Source organism: Lissotriton vulgaris, chromosome 5, assembly GCF_964263255.1.
Source record: "Lissotriton vulgaris chromosome 5, aLisVul1.2, whole genome shotgun sequence".
NCBI classification, from domain to species: Eukaryota; Metazoa; Chordata; class Amphibia; order Caudata; family Salamandridae; genus Lissotriton; species Lissotriton vulgaris.
In genome coordinates, this window is record NC_141693.1 from 1,545,960,989 (window position 1) to 1,545,968,488 (window position 7,500).

The 7,500-nt window shown below is 39.6% G+C and overlaps 7 non-coding genes across 7 annotated transcripts; all 7 read right to left on the bottom strand.

The window, feature by feature from the left end:
- Nucleotides 1-370: 370 nt before the first annotated feature.
- Nucleotides 371-443, bottom strand: TRNAR-CCU (transfer RNA arginine (anticodon CCU)). Its single transcript has one exon. It is a non-coding gene; the product is annotated as a tRNA-Arg (tRNA).
- Nucleotides 444-1,247: 804 nt separating this feature from the next.
- On the bottom strand, nt 1,248-1,320 carry TRNAR-UCG (transfer RNA arginine (anticodon UCG)). Its single transcript has one exon. It is a non-coding gene; the product is annotated as a tRNA-Arg (tRNA).
- A 644-nt stretch (nt 1,321-1,964) lies between these two features.
- On the bottom strand, nt 1,965-2,037 carry TRNAR-CCU (transfer RNA arginine (anticodon CCU)). Its single transcript has one exon. It is a non-coding gene; the product is annotated as a tRNA-Arg (tRNA).
- A 2,397-nt stretch (nt 2,038-4,434) lies between these two features.
- Nucleotides 4,435-4,507, bottom strand: TRNAR-UCG (transfer RNA arginine (anticodon UCG)). The gene has a single exon. It is a non-coding gene; the product is annotated as a tRNA-Arg (tRNA).
- A 644-nt stretch (nt 4,508-5,151) lies between these two features.
- On the bottom strand, nt 5,152-5,224 carry TRNAR-CCU (transfer RNA arginine (anticodon CCU)). The gene has a single exon. It is a non-coding gene; the product is annotated as a tRNA-Arg (tRNA).
- An 803-nt stretch (nt 5,225-6,027) lies between these two features.
- On the bottom strand, nt 6,028-6,100 carry TRNAR-UCG (transfer RNA arginine (anticodon UCG)). The gene has a single exon. It is a non-coding gene; the product is annotated as a tRNA-Arg (tRNA).
- Nucleotides 6,101-6,745: 645 nt separating this feature from the next.
- TRNAR-CCU (transfer RNA arginine (anticodon CCU)) lies at nt 6,746-6,818 on the bottom strand. The gene has a single exon. It is a non-coding gene; the product is annotated as a tRNA-Arg (tRNA).
- Nucleotides 6,819-7,500: the final 682 nt, after the last annotated feature.

Consider the following 7,500-nt stretch of genomic DNA (forward strand, 5'->3'; position numbering starts at 1 on the left):
AGTAGTAAAAACTGCTCCTTTCTGGATATGCCAATTTACACACGCTCAAAGGTTGTATACGTTTCATGAATCCTGACTTGCCCTATTCAAGTAGCTGAAAGCCTGTCACCACCTCTAGAAACAACAGTTACACCAATCCAATTCAAATAATTTTTTCCAAAGGAATATCTTCTCCCGGGTCAAAGTTGCATCTGACAAAGATAGGTGTTTAAAAATCTACTTTGTAGTTTCAGAACACCAACATAAGTCCGGAGAGTACAGAAGTAAAATGGTACCATTTCAAAGTTCCTGATACCTCATAAGCTTCTGAGGGGAAGCATGTAATAAATAAATAAATTTTTCTAGAAAAGTAATAGTGGATATTGGTTTTCACCTGAGATGGGACTCGAACCCACAATCCCTGGCTTAGGAGGCCAGTGCCTTATCCATTAGGCCACTGAGGCACAGATGAACACTTGCAGTCTAGAGGCATTATTTAAATGTATTCAACCGTCAAACACTGGTGTCTGCACACAGGACATTTCTCAGTTCTCTCCATAAGTAAACTTCCCATTTTCATCCTCTTCCATCCCCGACTTTAACACTCTGTTCTGTGCTATAATGGACTCTCTGCATTTCGAGCAAGTGGAGAGAAATTGGAGGAGAACCACTCTCGACTCAACACTTCTTCTTTCCTGGATGCTTTTCTCAATAAACTGGGCTTTGACAGTGGTATCAAGCCGTCCTTGTCTTCAGCAGGACACAGAAACAGGCACCAAGTCTCCTAACCAAGTTCAACCACACTCTGCAACTTAATAGACCAATGCTTTACAAATTAGCCAACTGTGTCATCAGCAAAGGCAGCCAATGTGCCAATCCTTTATAATTCTTCTGTAGTACTTTTCTTTCTCGTAGGCAAAATTAGCACTTTAACTGCACAAATCATACAGATTTTTAAACTTGAAGCACTCCATGAACACATACTTACACACCTTGCATTTCATCTACACACCCTTAAGCTAAAAACCCATTCTGTCAAGTCAAAATTCTGCAACCCTATTACATATTCAGTGCGTGTACATAGAAGCACTTCTTAATGCCACTAACATGGACAAGATTTTAGACTGAAGATGCAATCTAAATGACTGTGCAGTATGTACTCCACTTCATGAATAATTAGGAATGAGAACATGATGGCTATAAGAGTATTGGAAGAGCCTGCTTCCATTCTGAATGGAAATCTGAGTTGTGTGACCATTGGCAAAAACCGACCACGAAGGGACTCGAACCCTCAATCTTCTGATCCGAAGTCAGACGCCTTATCCATTAGGCCACGCGGTCATATGTCCTGCTGTGCTTATTTTTATAATGTAGGTGGTATGCAAGGATGGGAAATATGATATTGATAGTTATTTAGGTTTACATCCCATTGTGTGTTTTCAGCTCCTTTCAATTAAAGCACTCTTTTGGAATCTATATAATGAAAATGTCACCAGTACGATAAGCTTTTGTTTTCTTTTTTGCATTTAAACCTCTTTCTTCATGAGAATAAAGCTCAGTTGTATGCTTTACATAGCTCTGGATATTTCTAGAGGTGGAGAGAAACTGTTTTGACAGTAGTAAAAACTGCTCCTTTCTGGATATGCCAATTTACACACGCTCAAAGGTTGTATACGTTTCATGAATCCTGACTTGCCCTATTCAAGTAGCTGAAAGCATGTCACCACCTCTAGAAACAACAGTTACACCAATCCAATTCAAATAATTTTTTCCAAAGGAATATCTTCTCCCGGGTCAAAGTTGCATCTGACAAAGATAGGTGTTTAAAAATCTACTTTGTAGTTTCAGAACACCAACATGACTCTGAAGAGTACAGAAGTAAAATGGTACCATTTCAAAGTTCCTAATACCACATAAGCTTCTGAGCGGAAGCATGTTATAAATATATCAATTTTTCTGGAAAAGTAAGAGTGGATATTGGTTTTCACCTCAGATGGGACTCGAACCCACAATCCCTGGCTTAGGAGGCCAGTGCCCTATCCATTAGGCCACTGAGGCACAGATAAACACTTGCAGTCTAGAGGCATTATTTAAATGTATTCAATTGTCAAACACTGGTGTCTGCACACAGGACATTTCTCAGTTCTCTCCATAAGTAAACTTCCCATTTTCATCCTCTTCCATCCCCGACTTTAACACTCTGTTCTGTGCTATAATGGAGGCTCTGCATTTCGAGCAAGTGGAGAGAAATTGGAGGAGAACCACTTTCGACTCAACACTTCTTCTTTCCTGGATGCTTTTCTCAATAAACTGGGCTTTGACAGTGGTATCAAGCCGTCCTTGTCTTCAGCAGGACACAGAAACAGGCACCCAGTCTCCTAACCAAGTTCAACCACACTCTGCAACTTAATAGACCAATGCTTCACAAATTAGCCAACTGTGTAATCAGCAAAGGCAGCCAATGTGCCAATCCTTTATAATTCTTCTGTAGTACTTCTCTTTCTCGTAGGCAAAATTAGCACTTTAACTGCACAAATCATACAGATTTTACACTTGAAGCACTCCATGAACACATACTTACACACCTTGCATTTCATCTACACACCCTTAAGCTAAAAACCCATTCTGTCAAGTCAAAATTCTGCAACCCTATTACATATTCCATGCGTGTACATAGAAGCACTTCTTAATGCCACTAACATGAACAAGATTTTAGGCTGAAGATGCAATCTAAATGACTGTGCAGTATGGACTCCACTTCATGAATAATTAGGAATGAGAACATGATGGCTATAAGAGTATTGGAAGAGCCTGCTTCCATTCTGAATGGAAATCTGAGATGTGTGACCATTGGCAAAAACTGACCAAGAAGGGACTCGAACCCTCAATCTTCTGATCTGAAGTCAGACGCCTTATCCATTAGGCCACGCAGTCATATGTCCTGCTGTGCTTATTTTTATAATGTAGGTGGTATGCAAGGATGGGAAATATGATATTGATAGTTATTTAGGTTTACATCCCATTGTGTGTTTTCAGCTCCTTTCAATTAAAGCACTCTTTTGGAATCTATATAATGAAAATTTCACCAGTACGATAAGCTTTTGTTTTCTTTTTTGCATTTAAACCTCTTTCTTCATGAGATTAAAGCTCAGTTGTATGCTTTACATAGCTCTGGATATTTCCAGAAGTGGAGAGAAACTGTTTTGACAGTAGTACAAACTGCTCCTTTCTGGATATGCCAATTTACACACGCTCAAAGGTTGTATGTGTTTCATGAATCCTGACTTGCCCTATTCAAGTAGCTGAAAGCCTGTCACCACCTCTAGAAACAACAGTTACACCAATCCAATTCAAATCATTTTTTCCAAAGGAATATCTTCTGCTGGGTCAAAGTTGCATCTGACAAAGATAGGTGTTTAAAAATCTACTTTGTAGTTTCAGAACACCAACATAAGTCCGGAGAGTACAGAAGTAAAATGGTACCATTTCAAAGTTCCTAATACCTCATAAGCTTCTGAGGGGAAGCATGTAATAAATAAATACATTTTTCTAGAAAAGTAATAGTGGATAGTGGTTTTCACCTCAGATGGGACTCTAACCCACAATCCCTGGCTTAGGAAGCAAGTGCCTTATCCATTAGGCCACTGAGGCACAGATGGACACTTGCAGTCAAGAGGCATTATTTAAATGTATTCAATCGTCAAACACTGGTGTCTGCACACAGGACATTTCTCAGTTCTCTCCATAAGTAAACTTCCCATTTTCATCCTCTTCCATCCCCGACTTTAACACTCTGTTCTGTGCTATAATGGAGGCTCTGCATTTCGAGCAAGTGGAGAGAAATTGGAGGAGAATCACTTTCGACTCAACACTTCTTCTTTCCTGGATGCTTTTCTCAATAAACTGGGCTTTGACAGTGGTATCAAGCCGTCCTTGTCTTCAGCAGGACACAGTAACAGGCACCAAGTCTCCTAACCAAGTTCAACCACACTCTGCAACTTAATAGACCAATGCTTTACAAATTAGCCAACTGTGTCATCAGCAAAGGCAGCCAATGTGCCAATCCTTTATAATTCTTCTGTAGTACTTTTCTTTCTCGTAGGCAAAATTAGCACTTTAACTGCACAAATCATACAGATTTTTAAACTTGAAGCACTCCATGAACACATACTTACACACCTTGCATTTCATCTACACACCCTTAAGCTAAAAACCCATTCTGTCAAGTCAAAATTCTGCAACCCTATTACATATTCAGTGCGTGTACATAGAAGCACTTCTTAATGCCACTAACATGGACAAGATTTTAGACTGAAGATGCAATCTAAATGACTGTGCAGTATGTACTCCACTTCATGAATAATTAGGAATGAGAACATGATGGCTATAAGAGTATTGGAAGAGCCTGCTTCCATTCTGAATGGAAAGCTGAGATGTGTGACCATTGGCAAAAACTGACCACGAAGGGACTCGAACCCTCAATCTTCTGATCCGAAGTCAGACGCCTTATCCATTAGGCCACGCGGTCATATGTCCTGCTGTGCTTATTTTTATAATGTAGGTGGTATGCAAGGATGGGAAATATGATATTGATAGTTATTTAGGTTTACATCCCATTGTGTGTTTTCAGCTCCTTTCAATTAAAGCACTCTTTTGGAATCTATATAATGAAAATGTCACCAGTACGATAAGCTTTTGTTTTCTTTTTTGCATTTAAACCTCTTTCTTCATGAGAATAAAGCTCAGTTGTATGCTTTACATAGCTCTGGATATTTCTAGAGGTGGAGAGAAACTGTTTTGACAGTAGTAAAAACTGCTCCTTTCTGGATATGCCAATTTACACACGCTCAAAGGTTGTATACGTTTCATGAATCCTGACTTGCCCTATTCAAGTAGCTGAAAGCCTGTCACCACCTCTAGAAACAACAGTTACACCAATCCAATTCAAATAATTTTTTCCAAAGGAATATCTTCTCCCGGGTCAAAGTTGCATCTGACAAAGATAGGTGTTTAAAAATCTACTTTGTAGTTTCAGAACACCAACATGACTCTGAAGAGTACAGAAGTAAAATGGTACCATTTCAAAGTTCCTAATACCACATAAGCTTCTGAGCGGAAGCATGTAATAAATATATCAATTTTTCTGGAAAAGTAAGAGTGGATATTGGTTTTCACCTCAGATGGGACTCGAACCCACAATCCCTGGCTTAGGAGGCCAGTGCCTTATCCATTAGGCCACTGAGGCACAGATAAACACTTGCAGTCTAGAGGCATTATTTAAATGTATTCAATCGTCAAACACTGGTGTCTGCACACAGGACATTTCTCAGTTCTCTCCATAAGTAAACTTCCCATTTTCATCCTCTTCCATCCCCGACTTTAACACTCTGTTCTGTGCTATAATGGAGGCTCTGCATTTCGAGCAAGTGGAGAGAAATTGGAGGAGAACCACTTTCGACTCAACACTTCTTCTTTCCTGGATGCTTTTCTCAATAAACTGGGCTTTGACAGTGGTATCAAGCCGTCCTTGTCTTCAGCAGGACACAGAAACAGGCACCAAGTCTCCTAACCAAGTTCAACCACACTCTGCAACTTAATAGACCAATGCTTCACAAATTAGCCAACTGTGTCATCAGCAAAGGCAGCCAATGTGCCAATCCTTTATAATTCTTCTGTAGTACTTCTCTTTCTCGTAGGCAAAATTAGCACTTTAACTGCACAAATCATACAGATTTTACACTTGAAGCACTCCATGAACACATACTTACACACCTTGCATTTCATCTACACACCCTCAAGCTAAAAACCCATTCTGTCAAGTCAAAATTCTGCAACCCTATTACATATTCCATGCGTGTACATAGAAGCACTTCTTAATGCCATTAACATGAACAAGATTTTAGGCTGAAGATGCAATCTAAATGACTGTGCAGTATGTACTCCACTTCATGAATAATTAGGAATGAGAACATGATGGCTATAAGAGTATTGGAAGAGCCTGCATCCATTCTGAACGGAAAGCTGAGTTGTGTGTCCATTGGCAAAAACCAACCACGAAGGGACTCGAACCCTCAATCTTCTGATTCGAAGTCAGACACCTTATCCATTAGGCCACGCGGTCATATGTCCTGCTGTGCTTAATTTTATAATGTAGGTAGTATGCAAGGATGGGAAATATGATATTGATAGTTATTTAGGTTTACATCCCATTGTGTTTTTTCAGCTCCTTTCAATTAAAGCACTCTTTTGGAATCTATATAATGAGAATGTCACTAGTACGATAAGCTTTTGTTTTCTTTTTTGCATTTAAACCTCTTTCTTCATGAGATTAAAGCTCAGTTGTATGCTTTACATAGCTCTGGATATTTCCAGAAGTGGAGAGAAACTGTTTTGACAGTAGTACAAACTGCTCCTTTCTGGATATGCCAATTTACACACGCTCAAAGGTTGTATACGTTTCATGAATCCTGCCTTGCCCTATTCAAGTAGCTGAAAGCCTGTCACCACCTCTAGAAACAACAGTTACACCAATCCAATTCAAATCATTTTTTCCAAAGGAATATCTTCTGCCGGGTCAAAGTTGCATCTGACAAAGATAGGTGTTTAAAAATCTACTTTGTAGTTTCATAGCACCAACATGACCCTGAAGAGTACAGAAGTAAAATGGTACCATTTCAAAGTTCCTAATACCTCATAAGCTTCTGAGCGGAAGCATGTTATAAATATATTAATTTTTCTGGAAAAGTAAGAGCGGATATTTGGTTTTCACCTCAGATGGGACTCGAACCTACAATCCCTGGCTTAGGAGGCCAGTGCCTTATCCATTAGGCCACTGAGGCACAGATAAACACTTGCAGTCTAGAGGCATTATTTAAATGTATTCAATCGTCAAACACTGGTGTCTGCACACAGGACATTTCTCAGTTCTCTCCATAAGTAAACTTCCCATTTTCATCCTCTTCCATCCCCGACTTTAACACTCTGTTCTGTGCTATAATGGAGGCTCTGCATTTCGAGCAAGTGGAGAGAAATTGGAGGAGAACCACTTTCGACTCAACACTTCTTCTTTCCTGGATGCTTTTCTCAATAAACTGGGATTTGACAGTGGTATCAAGCCGTCCTTGTCTTCAGCAGGACACAGAAACAGGCACCAAGTCTCCTAACCAAGTTCAACCACACTCTGCAACTTAATAGACCAATGCTTTACAAATTAGCCAACTGTGTCATCAGCAAAGGCAGCCAATGTGCCAATCCTTTATAATTCTTCTGTAGTACTTTTCTTTCTCGTAGGCAAAATTAGCACTTTAACTGCACAAATCATACAGATTTTTACACTTGAAGCACTCCATGAACACATACTTACACACCTTGCATTTCATCTACACACCCTTAAGCTAAAAACCCATTCTGTCAAGTCAAAATTCTGCAACCCTATTACATATTCAGTGCGTGTACATAGAAGCACTTCTTAATGCCACTAACATGGACAAGATTTTAGGCTGAAGATGCAATCTAAATGAC